The sequence below is a fragment of the Choloepus didactylus genome, chromosome 7, assembly GCF_015220235.1.
Source record: "Choloepus didactylus isolate mChoDid1 chromosome 7, mChoDid1.pri, whole genome shotgun sequence".
NCBI classification, from domain to species: Eukaryota; Metazoa; Chordata; class Mammalia; order Pilosa; family Megalonychidae; genus Choloepus; species Choloepus didactylus.
In genome coordinates, this window is record NC_051313.1 from 1,130,701 (window position 1) to 1,146,951 (window position 16,251).

At 42.4% G+C, this 16,251-nt stretch overlaps 1 protein-coding gene across 6 annotated transcripts in view; it reads right to left on the reverse strand.

Annotated features, from left to right (window-relative positions):
* Positions 1–16,251, reverse strand: part of STXBP5 (syntaxin binding protein 5) — a 203,072-nt gene that overhangs the window by 138,824 nt on the left and 47,997 nt on the right. The window lies entirely within an intron of this gene.

Genomic DNA, 16,251 nt, shown 5'->3' on the forward strand with positions numbered 1-16,251 from the left:
ACAACATGGATGAAGTTTGAGGACATTATGCTGAGTGAAATGAGCCAGGCACCAAAGGAAAAATACTGTATGATCTCTCTGAAATGAAATAATTAGAATAAGCAAATTCCTAGAGACAGAAATCAGCACACAGGTTACCAGGGACCAGAGTGACTACAGGGAATGGGAATTTAATGCTCAACTGGTACAGAGTTTCTGTTTCAGGTGATGGAAAAGTTTTGGTAATGGATGCTGATGACAGTAGCACAACATTGTGAATGTAATGAACATCACTGAAATATATAATTGAATGTGGTTAAAGGGAAATTTTAGGTTGTATATATGTTTACATATAATATGTTCCTAGAATAAAAATTTTAAAAATAAAAAGCATAGGACTGTAGAACACAGTGAACCTTCATATAAACCATAAACTATAGCTGATAGTTCAATTATAAAAACCTTCTCTCATCAATTCTAACAAGTGTACCACACTAATGCAAGGTGTTACTAAAATGGCATATGGGAACGCTGTATTTTATGCACAATTTGTTTATAAACCTACAAATTTATCTTTAAAAAGACTATCAAAAGATGATCCTAAGACAACTCAGATTTGCAAGTACCAGACAAGAACCTTAAGGCAATTATTAGATACATGTTAATGGGCTTAAAGGAAAAATATGATTATGATAATTGAGAATCTCAGTGATTTCAAGGAAACCGTGGAGCCAGCCTAGAGTCTGAAAGCTGGCATCAGTGCAGACAGTTGTGGGCTGGGAGGGTCTCCTGGCACATCGGCAGGGCCTGCCTACAGGTGTGCGAACCTTGAAGGTAATCAGAGGCACGGGGGCATCAGAAGGTGGGATGAGTCTCTGTGGATTTCTTTCTCTCTTGGGGTTCTGAGAAGGTGGGACAGGTCCCCATGGGTCTCTCTCTGTCCCCCTACTGCTCATCTCTAGACACAGGTGCAGTCACAACAAGTGTATAGCACAACAGCATAAAAAAGCCCCAGCTTGGGGAGAGAGGGAACCCCAATAAAGTCCTGAGGAAACAGAAAGTTCCAGGAAGATGGTGGACAGGGAACGGTACAGAAAAGCAACCTCCTGGAATTGTTAATGAGCTCACGGGCTCACCCCTGAACTGTCTACGCAGGGATCTGATCTGAACCAGCAAGCCAAAGACTGAGAACTAAGTAACAGACAGACCTAGACTGACCCTGGGTGGGACACAGGTAAGGAAGCTCAGAAAGCACTCCATAGGTTTTGAAAACAGAGCTGATAATGAACACACAACTCAAAGAAGGCTGGTTGGAACTTGCTAAGACAAGAAATTCCCCATAGAATTTAAACAGACCCTGAGTCCCACAACATAAACTTTAAAATGTCCAGAATACAATTCAAAGTCTTGGCGTATGAAGACCCAGGAAAATCTCAACATGCATGGGAAAATAAAATCAACAGATGCTTACAGATGTTGTATTATCTGAAAAAGAAAGCAGCTATGATACAAATACTCCAAAAAGTAAGGGCACATATGTTTAAAACAAAATGAAAGATAATACATCTCTGAAAATAAATATAAGATATATGAAGAACTAACTGGAAATACAGAAAAAAAAATTTAAAGAAAAAAAGTATTAGGTGGGCTGAATATCTGAGAGGAGAGACAGAAGAACACGTCAGCGAGCCTGCGGGTAGGGCAAGAGAAACGTCCAATGCCAGAGAGAAAAAGAGAAAAAAACAGAGCCTCAGAAGGCCTGCCATTCATGTCATCAGAGTCCCAGAAGAAAAAGAGAAAGGCTGCAGTGTAGAAAAAAACATTTAATGAAACAATGGCTGAAAGTTTAGTCTCTAGTTTGGCAAAATATTAATCTACAGAATGAGGAAAAGCCATGAACACCAACCTGATAAACCCAAAGAAATCCATGCCCACACACATCAAAACTGCCACACCAGGGACACCTAAAGACAAAGACAAGCTCCGGAAAGCTGTCACTAAAAGGAGAACAACAATGCAAATGATGGCAAGTGCCTCTCCAGCAACTGTGGTGGACAGAAGGAAGAGGAACCTTTTTAAACCACCAAAAGAAAGCCATCGGCCTGGAGTTCTACATCCAGTGAATGGATGTAAACGGAATTTGTCGCCAGCATATCTGTTGTAATACAATTGCTCAAGGAGGTTCTTCAGACAGAAGGGACATGATGCCAGGAGGAAGCCTGGAGAGTCAGGAATGAAAGGAGAGCAACAAACAGAAAGGGGTGTGAGCATTGGTCAGATGCCGAATAACAGTACACAAAAATAAAACATTAAACAAGTCAAGGTCAAGAAAGAAAAATAAAGGTTGGAGAACTGTGTCACATTAAAAGAAACTAAAGGGAAATGGCAGCTAAATGAAATTCATGATCCTGAATCAGATCCTGAACTAGGGAGAGAAATAGCTATATGGAAGACTGTCAGGAAATGAGAGAACTGAATGTGAACTACACCTTAAGTAACAGGGTTGTATTGTTGCTAAATTTTCTGTTTGAAAATCATACTTTGGTTATAAAAGAGAATGTACCTATTCTTAAGAAATATACAAACAAGTATTTAGGAGTATAAAATAGTGCAAAGTTCCGATCTTACTTTCACATGATTAAAAAACCAAAACTAATGAGCTTAACAGAGCGCACAGAATCCAACCCATGTTCTTATATAAATGGAATCCGTTACAAAGCTTGTATTATGATCACTGGGAAACAAAGATGAACTATTCAAATAATGAGGGAACATGTGCTTTTCCATATGAAAAAAATAAAATTGGATTCCTATCTCATACCGTATCAGAAACCAAATTCCAGATGGAGTTTAAGTCTTAAAAGTGAAGGTCAAAATCTTAGCATTTTTAAATGAAAATACAGGATAGTATCTTTATGATTTCAATACAGGGAGAGATCTTCTAACACAAGGTGTGCACGCATGTGCACACAAACACAAATACACGACCATACAAGAAAAAAATGATAAATTCAGTAAATTCAAAGTAAGAAATTAGATTCATTAAAAGTACCATAAAGGTTTTGAAAAAGCACAATGTGCATAACTGAAAGAATAATCTAGATTAAAGGAAAAAAGAGAACGGCTACAAATCAATAAAACACAAAAAATTTGAGAATATGGACTTTGGGATTATTTAGATAAAACTTCTCTACCAATTTTAATTTTCCTCAATTTGATCACTGTACTGATGAAAGTGAAAAGGGACTGTGACGGTGCGGTTCGCGTGCCCGCTTGGCTGGGTCGTGGGGACCACGTGTTGTGCAAGCACGCCCTGGCCTGATGGTCACTGGGAGGGTATTTTGTAGGTGGCTTAAATCCGCAGTCAGCTCCTGTGTCTGCGGCTGATAACATCGGCCGTCCCTTCAGGAGACGCCTTCCGCAACGAGAGAGGCATCATCCAATCAGCTGGAGGCCTTCAAGGGAGGACGTAAGATCTCAGCAACAGCAGGGACTGGCTGCTCCTGGGAAATTCATCCAAAACCTTCACAGGAGTTCCTCACTTGCAGCCTGTCCTAAGGAATAAGGACTCGCCCATCTCCATGTAGATCCTGTAGGTTCTTTCCTCTGGAAAAAGCTGGCTAATACAGGGACTCAAATTCAACAGCAATCAGGAAAACAGAAAGTAAAGAAAAGACACCCAAGTGGAACTGCAGAACTTCGGTTGGTCAATACTGAACGCTGACGGCAAGGCGGGGCGTGCTGGCAGGAGTGTGACGGTGTCCAGTGGAGGTGGAGCACCACCTCTGACCTGGAGATGCCCGAGGGGCTCTCACGCCTGCGTCCCAGGAAACATGCACAAGTATGTAGAGCAGCAAGAAACAGAAGCGATCCAAGTGTCCACAGATGGAATTAACAAACTGTAATACAGTCACACGATAATTTACAGCAGTGGGAAATAAACTGCAGACATCAACAGAAACAGCACTGACAAACACCAAATAAAGGAGGTCAGAAAAATGGGCAGTGTGATTTCATGTACATCATGTTTCAAAACTGACTAAAGTAAACCACATCTTGCTTAGAAATACAGATATGAGTAGAAAAATATGAAAAAAGGGGAAAAGAATAACACAAATTCGAATTGGTAGTGATATTTATGGGGCAAAGGGGGTGGGATTCAAGGAGAAAAACAGGGTCTCCAAAAGCTACCACCAACAGCCCACTCCCCAAGCTGGTGCCTTCTGTCTTGCTATTTAAAGTGTACAAATAAGTCATGAGTATTCTTTTGTATGTACAACATATTTCAAAACAAACCAACAGGCACATATTTCAAAATAAACCAAGAGGAAGCAAACTCTTTACCAGGGAAGGCTAATCCATTTGAATTTACTGCCCTTACTTATATGCTTGGATTATTTCTGTCACCTTTTTGGTCAAGTGTGTGATTTCTTGCTGTTTTCACTATCTGCTTTCACTCTATAGATAATTTAGTTTGCTTTTAATTTCTGAAGTGATTTGTGAAGAATAAATCCTGGCTTTAATTCAACTAGAATTTACCTGTACCAAAAACACACTTACACCCATAGTTCTCAAAATATCCAACTCATGAATAAAATACGATATTTTTACATCATCATAATCATCTTTACTTACCCAGACAATGTTGCCAGAATATAACTGCAAAGGTATTTTTAATCTGTTAGTTATTTCAGGATTTCTGTGAGCATTAGTCAGCCCTTTTAAGAGAAAGAATCAGATTATTTATTCAGCTTTGCAAAATTTTCTTCAGCTATGACTTTGGTCACTACTTCTCTCTCGACTGTTCTGTTTTTCCTGTCTTCGCCACCAAAATCCCTGTAATTTTTAGACTGAATTCTCCATCCTCTGTCCTTTTGTCACTGTCTCTCTCATCAAATTCATCCCAACACCCTAAAAATTTTCAACTGTAAGCAAATTAAAATACATAAATTTTAATTTTAACTCAAGAATTTTTTTTTAAAAGAGAGGTAACAGATATTTTAATAAATTAGATAAATACATGAAATGCTTCTTTAAGAAGACAATTAGACCAACTTCTAGCAAATCATATTAATAAAAATAAGGTTCAATAAAATAGAATGAGAAAGAAAATGATTACAAAAGTGAATATAACTATAACACAATCATAAGTACAATATACTAAGTATAATATAATAAGTATAGTGATTAAGCATTGTGGGTATAAAAATAAATATAAGCACTCAAGAATACAATGGTATACAAGCCTCTAATCTCAATGAAATGGATGGTATTTTGAATCACAAAATTGATTCAAGAAGGTGGAAAAGCTAAAGGATCAATAGCCATGGATGGAACTGAATATATTTAAGAATTATGTACAAAAAAGAACTAGTCTTAAAAAGTTTAAGTACACTCTCAAAAATTCGGGAAACAGGTAATTATTAATTTCTCTATCTTTTTTTGGAACAACAACAAAAAAAGGGACACAGGAAGGGCAGGAGGGAGGGCTTACTCAATTTCTTAATGAAGGAAGCATGCCTGATACCAAAATTGACAATAACAGAAAAAAAGTTATATTCTAGTCTCACTTACTAACAGAGGTAAAAGTCCTTTAAAATACAGTAAAAAAATATAGTAAAAGGAACTGACAACCTCAATCATAATTTTTCACAGGCATGCAGGAATGCTTTAGCATTAGGTTTCTATCTATGTCAGAGATTAAATCAACAGGAAGGGTGACAGAAAAATCACATGACGATCCGAACAGATGCTATAAAGGCATTCAATTAAAATCTAACACTCGATAACCAACACTTAGGGGAAAGAAAGTATTCTATTTTGAATCAACATACTACATTATGCTTAACGGTAAAACTATAGAAGCAGTATTATTAAACTAAAAACTGAGAAAAAGACTTTCACGATCAACATCATTTGACACTGTTCTGGGAATTCTCACCAATAGAGCACAGCAGGAAAAGAAAAAGGGAACACTCGCCTTCCCCTGGAACCATGGCAGAGGAATCACCCCGCAGGCCAGACACACCGCGCACTGTTCCCACCTCATTCTTTTTACCAGAAAAAAAGGCAAAAGTGAAGGAGGCTTGATAGAGCCAAGGACCTAAGGGCACCTGCGACAATCAGAGAGCAAGCTGGGTTTGATCCCCTGGTGGGAACGCAGAGCTGCACACAACGGCGAGGGCCAGGCCTTCTCTGCCAAGGGGAACGGGCAAAGGTGAGCCAGCTGTCTGTCCCTGGAGGACTCCCCATCTGTTGAGCCCCGGGACTGCTGCTGGGAAGGGAAGCATGTGTGAAAAAGACGGGGTCCACAGTCTCATGGAAAGGCAGGTGAGCGGGGCAGTAGGGGCAGGCATGGTGCCCAGACGATACGGAGCAGGCACACAACCCAGCCTTAGGATTCAGAGAAGCAGCTGGGAAGACCTGACAACAAGCCTTTAAAGACAAGCAGAGTTGTGTTCTGAACACAGGGTCAGCTCATACAAGAAGGCGGCAGAGAAGACAGAACACTAAAAACTAGAAATGCCGGCGGCTAGAGTGCCTGAGGACAGGGGAAGCAGGAAGGGGATGCAGCTGCAGGTCCTGCAGGACCTCTTAGAGAATGCTGGTTAGCCAAGAGGTGAAACTCCACTCTGAAGGCGGTGAAGTGTGGTGGACCACACCTGGCTGTTCACCCACTCACCAGGTGCTCCTCAGTCCACTCCCCTGACTGCACCCAGATGTTCATCAACGTGGCCACGTCTTCCTCTGTCACCTATATGCCTCGGGAGGAACTTACACCAAACTCAGGTCCAGAGCTGAGCCAAACCAACCAGGGCAACCCCACTCTCTTGCTGCCAATGTAATCCAGTATCCAAGCCTAAAGCCCATCAGATAATCTCCCCATAGTCAGGCCAACTGATTTGGGATCTCAGTTACATCTGAAAAGCGCTTTATAGCAGCACCCAGGTTTGCAAATGACTCAACAACTGGGATAAGGCTTACATAGGCCAGGGGGTGGAAGACTTAGAAGCCTGCCCATCAGTCTGTCCTTCAGTTTCCGCAGATTCATGCCCCTCCCAAATGCCAAGTACACTCACCCCGCAACATTCCCCAAAGTCTCAGGTCCTCAGGGCATCCATTCTTGGATGAGTCCAAATTCTTACCTCAACATCATCAGCTCAAGAGCACCAAATCCCATCATCTAAATATGCAGCAAATGAGGCTCCAGGGGTATAATCCCCTACATTTAGCTCTTAGGCACAATTCCCCCCGTCGGTAGATGGGAGAGACTAGAGACAAATCACCGCCCCATCACCCCCAACATGCCAAGGTGCAACAGGCAGAGGACAACAGCTATAGACAATTCCGTCCAGAACAGGGAAAGTGGACGGTAAAAAGGAAGTCAAGCTGAGCACAACTGGATTCCTGCGCTAGGTCTCAGGTGTGGGAGTGGCCTCCGAGGCTCAGCCCTGCCCTCTGGCTTCTCGGCCATCCTCCAGGCAGTGCTCCTGGCTTACTACGAGGACAAGCAGGGCTTGCCTGCTTCCCAGCGCTTCATTCAGCCTGCGTCTGGCCGCAGACTCCTTCCATCTTGAACTTTTTCTGTCCAAGCTGGCAATGCCTCTACAGATACAATTTTCTGAAAAAAATGCATTGGTCTTGCATCAATTCCACTGGGTTTTGGTACATCAGACAGAAGCCACACCCGCGGCTCTCCTGAGACATCGCAGCTCTCCTGAGGCATCCCGCCTCTCGGCTCCTGCTCAGATGGCTGAGGAACAGGGCCCTGGAGCTTCCCAGGGACAAGGCGGCGGCTGAGAGGATCGGGGGGCCCACCTCTGGGTGACTCAATACTCTTACCTTTCAGTGTCTCTGAGATTTTTATTGACATCGGTACAGCCCCACCAACACATTTTCCTCCAGGCCACGTTTCTGGAAGCAATCTCATAATTCTGGTATCCAATGCCAGTGGGAACGGCTGAGAATTTCCCAAATCATCAAGTCCTGGCTCCTCTGATAATTCCTCCCTTAAATTCTCTCTCCTCTCTCATTTTACTATAAGCAGCAAGAAGAAACCAAGCCATGCCATCAACACTTTGCTTGGGAATCTCCTCAGCAAATTCCCAGAGCAATTCCGGGATGTCTAGGCAGAGCGGCAGGTGTGGCTTCTGTCTGATGTACCAAAACCCAGTGGAACTGATGCAAGACCCACACATTTTCTCAGAAAATTGTATCTGTAGAGGCATCGCCAGCTTGGACAGAAAAAGTTCAAGATGGAAGGAGGCTGCGGCCAGACGCAGGCTGAATGAAGCGCTGGGAAGCAGACAAGCCCTGCTTGTCCTCATAATAAGCCAGGAGCACTGCCTGGAGGACGGCTTTGCAAGCACAGGAGGCCACTCAGCTAAGCTTCTGCACTTCGTCACCAGCATCGCCCTTCCTCCAGTTCCTAGGAATGGCCTCCTCAGTCGGTGAGGCCCCCTGGACACCGGCTCCCCATTCGGGCTCTCTCCACACTCGGCCTCCAGCCATTGCCCAGGCCAAAGCTGCCAGCATTCTGGGCTTAGTTGTGGCAGCATCTCCCCTCCAGGTTCTAAGATCTGCATTTGTTCTCTGTCTCTGCATTAACAAGTTACCACGAACCACGCGGTATAACTGAAATGCAGCTAGAGGGACCACATGCCCTAATCTGCCTGCCATTAGCCTGCTAGCTGGCTGTTCCTACATAAGAGAGGGCGCCCGCATGTCTTCACTCTGCTTTCCTTACTGTTTTTCACAGGCCCTGGCTCACTCCATCCAGGGGCAGAGCTGGCACACGCGTACGCTCACCTTTGGTTACGCGTGTGGAAACCGTCCTCCAAAGGACTTCTTATGCCTGAAGACACTGGTCTGCAGCCGTGCCAGCCGGAGTATCCCTTCCTTGCCCAGGTCAGAATTTCCTGCTTACATTCACAACATCATGCCAGGAAGTTACCCATCTTTCCTCGTACACTGTCTTACGGTCGTCAAATCACAACTGTCTTTCCTCTGAGCAGTCAGAGGATATGGTTTTTCTTTCAAACTCTGAGTACCTGGTTCTCTACCTACAATCCCCCAGGTTGCTCATCACTCCTGCACCTGCCACCGATTCTCACTGTGGACGCCGATGAGGTCCCAGGTGGCAGAACCCTGGAAGGCCTAGGCATCTGTCCTTCCTGACCCCAGTCTTGACGGCCGCCTGCCAAATCGCTCTCATTGATGCCTGTACACGCCTTCTAAGCTGCTTTCGAAGAAAAGTATGTAGCCACCACGACACAACTACCACAGGAAGTGGGACTCGAGCTCTAATGTGTTCCAATGTCGAGATTAATTTTTTCTTAATATGTGCAGTGAATTACTTCAGAAACTTTGGAAGACCTGCATGGATTTTGGGGAGCTGGTATTTGGCCAAATGCTTTTTTTTTTTTTTTTTTAAGTAATCAAACTTTAATAGAATTGTGGCTGTCTATTCAAGGGCATGGCTCTACTTCAAGGTTTGTTGGCTCAAAGATGGAAAATTATAAAGGGAGAGAATTGGCCTTCCTGTGGCTGGGATCTTGTTTCCAGGAGAAATGGGGCTGTCTGGGATATTGCAGTGCAGATCAACAGACATTTCTGCCATGAGAATCCAAGACATTTCCTGATTCTCCAAGCAAGGCTTTGCGAGCTGGTGATTTAGCCAATATACTGAGAATTCCTTGAAGATAAGAATAAAGCAATGTTCCATTTCTGCTGTGGACACCTCGTCTGGACCCAGCAGGGAGGGGACATGGGTTATAAATGGCTTTGTCCTTGGTAGGAAGAGGCTTCTGGGCCGGCCATGCCCTCATGGTCTGCACACCCCCCCCATCCCCCCACCCCCCAATGTATGCAGGAAGGCTATGGGAGGAGAGCAAATTCCACCCAGGACCTTAATTTTGCACAAAGACAGTGAGCAGCCAGCAGAGCTCTGGCTGCTAACGACCCATCATCCTCTGTACCCACCAGGCAGGCACTACAGCTCTAATGTCCCTGACGAGGCTCAGAAAGGGAAGCGACCAGCTCAGGGGACCCAGCCAGGGCTCACAGCAGGACTCTGCATTACTCATCCAGGGTGCGGGTCTGCCTCCCACGTGGAAACATTTTGACAGAATGGAAATCATGCTGCATTGGGAGACGCGAGACCTGGATTGGGAGCCCTGGTAGCCCTGGCTCAACTACGCATGAGCGCTCGTGACCCCAGCATCACCATTCAATCTCTCTGGCCCTCATGGCAAGCTGCTGCTGCAAAAACGCAAGGTGGTGAAATAGTCATGGTAACTGTGTGTGGTCGGCGGGCCCCAGAAGGACATCTAAGGCTGCAAGCTGGCGGACTGGCCAAATGCTCTTTTACAGCTGGCTATTCAAGTCCGCGTCCAGTTCATGCGTATATATACTGAGCAAATTATAAATATGCAAAGCACAATATACTGGTAATAGTCTTAGTCTAATATTACTCATAAAATAAGAATAGAGTGGGATAACTGAATTTTTGTTTCCACATTATTTATGCTACTGAGAACCTTGGGGGCTGGGGCAGCAGGCACTTCCAGAAGCTCCTTCTTGGCACAAATCTCCCACTACTGCGCTGGTTTCTGGGTGTATCACTTCATTCTTAAAACAGCTTCTATCTTAGGGTAACTTTAGACATTAGTGCTCCACTGACAACTAAGTTAAAATGAAGTTCTGATCATTAATGAATGCCATATAATACTGTATTTCATAAACACTACTTTAGAATGCATGCATAATTATTTTATTCTCCAAATCTAATAGAGGCACCCATCATCAAATGAAACAGCCATATATAAACTATAAATTGGACTATTAGAATCAAGGAAAAATACACATCTTTGGAAATACATCAACTTCAATAAGGCTTTGCTATTCAGGTGTTTAACATATGCCTGGGGAGAGGAATTTTTCTTGACCCCTGAGAATAAATAACATTTACGTGAAAGTGTTTTATAACCAATAAAGAGCTATACAAATAAGAGATACAATCATTACACAGTAATATAAGGTTCTAAATTAGGAAAGCCCACACATATAATTTATCTCTCAGTCTTAATGTGATTCAAATATTATTATTTAAAAACTGATATTCAAAAATTTTAAATGTTGAGAATACTGGTCATGCTAAGTCATCATGATGAAAAAAGACTACTGGATAAGTTGAGTTGCTTATACACCGTTAACTTCCCCCAAATTAAACTTCCTTCAAAGTGGGGAAAAAAGAGCACCACCTACATGAAACACACTCTGATACAACATAACTACCAAACGGAATTTTCCCTAATCCATTGACCAGTTCCTACCAAAGCCCAAGAACCTCTCCAGTGTTCAAAACTGATGGTGCATGACAAGCAGGCCCCAGCCAGAGAACAAGGGGCGGCCCACTGTGTGCAGAAGCTTCTGGCTGGCGACTCTCACCGGAGCCACCTGCTAACCAAGCAGGACAATCTTCAAGGTGTGCTTATGTCTACTTCTGTTTCCTTCTTGTATCCGGTTGGTTTAGCCTATTTTACCTTTCGTGAGTATAAAATCTCTTTAGGGGACGGGGGGTGAACTGCCCTGCTCCCTAAAAACTCCCTCCACCCATCAAGTTTCAGAATGCACAACTGGGAGTTGGAGATGGGAGGTGGAGTGGAAGCTTCACACTCTGAACTGTCCATAGTTTAAACAGATTTGATTTAATAGTCAATATCACTGGCTCTAATGAGGCTCCTGTTCAGTAAGTTCTTTCTACAAAGACTGATTAGGTCAAATCTCTGGTTCAGTTAATGCACGTATTTCAAGTTACAAAGTTACTACTTAACATAAATCCAATACTTCTAAAAACAAAAAAACCCAGCCAGGTGATTTCTTCAGCTCCACCTTGTCCTAAGTGCTTTACATTCACTACCTATTTTATACACATTATCTTTAGAGTATGCCCCTCGGGGTTTTGGAGGGTGATAACTGTCCACTTTGCAGGTGACAGCTCGTGACTGAGCAGTGAGTGAGGAGCCCGCACAGACAGCCTGCCTGTACTTCCAGGATCCGATGGCAAGGCCCAGTCCGTTCCGTATATGAATCTCTGTTCAGCAGCTGGCAGCACCACAGCATACAACAGGCATTCGACAATTGCCTGAATTCATTTTAACAGGTAAGAGGGTAAAAACTACATGAACCCTGGGAGTCAACATTCTGCAAATGGGAAAACCAGCACACAGGTGATGAAGTGACTTGCCTAAGGTTACAGAGTTAAACCAAGACCTGAGGCTCCATTCCTGTATTTCTTCTTAAACATTGTAAAGGTGAAATCATGTCAAAATCCCCATGCTACAAAAAGTTCCAGTTAAGTGACTACACGTAATTTCCATTATGGTTACATAAATTTCTACTAAAATAAAAAAATCTAATTACTTATGAAAATAAGATAATAAATGCAGTTAAAAAACAAGTTTAAAGTATCAAGTTTAACAAATGTTCAGAATCCAATGAGGCAGCATTTTATACAATTCCAATATTCTTCCTACCTTTCCAAGTGGGAGAAGTAAAAAGTGAGCAGCAGAAAAGTGAAACTTGGTAATTTATCAATTGTTAGCCCAAAGGCACTGTGGAATGAGGCAAAAAAAAAAGGGGGGGGGGACCAGCTAGGCTTCCCGCACTCATACATCCACAGTTAAATGCGATGTGGTCACGGTCACCCTCCTCAAATACCCCAGCTTCCTGTCTTCCTGGCACAGGACGGAAAGCAGGGATGGCCCAGAGCTCGCGCTGGCCCCAGAAGCGTGAAGGGAGGAGGCCGGTATCACACCCAGACAGAAGCTCTAAGAGCCAGTGTGTGCTTCTCCACGTTCTCTTGCTGATGGGCTAAAGATTGGTTATTTCTCAGCCAGAATTCTGGAATAAAGAGGACCAACTACAAGAGAATGACTCAGTCATCAAAAACCTACCAACAAAGAAAAGCACAGGACTGGAAGGCTTCACAGGTGAATTCTACCAACTATTCCAAAAAGAACTAAATCCAATTCTGCTCAAACTCCTGTAAAAAACTGAAGAGGAGGGAACACTCCCTTTCTCATTCTACGAGGCCAACATCACCCTCACACCAGACCCAAAGCCAGGTAAAAACACTTCAAAAAAAGAAAATTACAGACCAATTTCTCTTATGAATATAGATGCAAAAATCCTCAAGAAAATACTTGCAAATAGAATCCAATAGCATATTAAAAGAATTATACACCATGATCAAGTGGGTTTTATCTCAGGTATGGAAGGGTGGTTCAACATAAAATCAATTAACATAATATACCACATAACAAAATGAAGGGGATAAAACACATGATCAACTCAATTGACACAGAAAAGGCATTTGACAAAACCCATCACCCTTTCTTGATAAAAATACTTCAGAAAAATAGGAATAGAAACAAACTTCCTCAGCATGATAAAGGGCATATATGAAAAACCCACAGCTAACATCCCACTCAACGGTGAAAAACTGAAAGCCTTCCCTCTAAGATTTGGAACGACACAAGGAAGCCCACTGCCACCACTGTTATTCAACACTGTAATGGAAGTTCTAGCCAGAGCAGTTAGGTAAGAAAAAGAAATAAAAGGCATCCCAACTAGAAAGGAAGAAGTTCTTTTGCTAATTGAAGATGACAAGATCTTTTCTAAATATTGAAAAATTACAACAAAGCTAATAGAACTAACAAGTTCAGCAAAGTGGCGAGGTACACAATCAACACCCCAAAATCACTAGTGTTTCTTCAAACTCGTAATGACCAATCTAAGAAGGAAATCAAGAAAAAAAAATCCATTTACAATAGCAACTAAAAGAATCAAATATCTAGAATAAACTTAACCGAGACTGTATAGGACTTCTACACAGAAAACTACAAAACATTGCTAACAGAAATCAGAGAAGACCTAAATAAATGGAAGGACATTCCAAGTTTACAGAATGGAAGAATAAATATTGTTAAGATGTCAATTCTATCCAAAATTATTCACAAATTCAATGCAATCCCAATCAAAATTCCAAAAGGCTACTTTGCAGAAACAGAAAAGCCAATTAGTATATCTATATTGAAAGATAAGGGGCCTCAAACAGCCAAAAAAGAAGAAAGTTGGAGGACTCACACTTCCTGACTTTAAAGCATATTTCAAAGTTACAGTGGTCAAAACAGCATGAAATTGGCCCAAGGACAGATATACAGACCAACAGAATCGAACTGAGAGTTCAGAAACAGACCCCCAAATTTATGGCCAACAATTTTTGACAAGGATACCAGGTCCACTCAATTGGAAAAGAATAATATCTTCAACAAATGGTGCTGGAAGAACTGGATATCTATTGTATTAGTAATGGTTCTCTAGGCAAACAGAATCAACAGGAGATATCTGTAAATATGAGATTTTATACAAGTGTATCATGCAACTGACGGGATGCACGAGTCCAAATTCCATAGGGCAGCAGAGCTGGCAACTCCGATGAAGGTCTTCGATGAACTCCCCAGGAGAAGCCGGCTAGCTAAAGAAGTGAGAGTTCTCCCTCTTCTCCCTTAAAGTATTCAACTGATTGGATTAAATCCAACTGACTGAATTCTCTCACTGCTGAAGACACTCTTCATTGACACAATCAGCCACAGATGCGATCACCTGTCTGATAATTTAATAAACCAGCCTTCTGGTTTTTTAACCATCCACAAATGTCCTTGCAGTAACGGTTAGGCCAGTGCTTGCTTGACCAGACACCTGGGCACCATCACCTGGCCAAGTTGACACATGAATCTAACCATCACAATCCACCCCTTCTCAACCTGGCAGCTGTACACATCACCTTAAACCATACTTAATCTCTAAATGGAACCCAATAACAAACATGTTTCGCCTAACAATATTCAGCTGTCCTGCATATAACCAGAAACACACTAAATCTCTCCAAAATAGGCTGGAAGTCTTTGAGTAACATTCACTCCTAAACGTGATATCCTATAGCATTAATACTACGAAATGAACAATACAGCTTATTGGGATAAGGGAATAAGATAGAGAAGAAAACAAAGATATTTGCTTTATATACAAACACAAACATACTCGTAAAGAAACAATGAAGAAATATTCATGGCATCACAGTCCTCATTTCTGTAACTGTTCACATGGCTGTAGTTCATATATATATATTTTTTATTAAATTCAGTTTTCTTGAAATACATTCACACACCATACAATCATCCATGGTATACAATCCACTGTCCACAGTATGATAACATAGTTATGCGTTCATCACCACAATCTATCTCTGAACATTTTCCTTACATCAGAAAGAACCAGAACAAGAATAAAAAATAAAAGTGAAAAAGAACACCCAAATCATGCCCCCATCCCACCCCATTTGTCCTTTAGTTTTTATCCCCATTTTTCTACTCATCCATACCCTAGATAAAGGGGGTGTGATCCACAAGGTCTTCACAATCACACTATTTCTCCTTGTAATCTACATTATTATATAATTGTCTTCAGGAGTCCAGACTGCTGGGTTGGAGTTTGGTAGTTTCAGGTATTTACTTCTAGCTATTCCAATACATTAAAACCTAAGAGGTGTTATCTATTTAGTGCATAAGAATGTCCACCAGAGTGACCTCTCGACTCCATTTGAAATCTCTCAGCCACTGAAACTATTTCATCTCATTTTGCATCCCCCTTTTGGTCAAGAAGATACTCTCAGTCCCACGATGCCGGGTCTAGATTCATCCCCAGGGGTCATATTCTGCATTGCCAGGGAGATTTACAACCCTGGGATTCAGGTCCCACATGGGGGGAGGGCAGCGAGTTCACCTGTTGAGATGGCTCAGTTAGAGAGAGAGGGGGCCACATCTGAGCAACAAAGAGGTACTAACGGGGAAACTCTTAGGCACAATTACATGCAAGTTTAGACTCTCCTTTGCAGTAACAAGCTTCATAAGGGCAAGTCCCATGATCGAGGGCTCAGCACATCAAACCGCCAGTCCCAATGTTTGTGACAACATCAACACCAGTCCAGGTGAGGATGTCCAACACGTCCGCACCTTCCCCCAGATCCTCGGGGCTGGGGAGGGAGAGGCTGTAAATATATTTTTTATTATCTGCCCAAATTACTCTGGGATGTGTCACTATTTCACTCCAGCCTATACTAACCTACTGTATCTCACTTCCTATTCAAAGTTCCATGCAATTGTGGTGTTTGAACAAATCGACTGTAGAGTTGTACCGTTTAGAAAATTT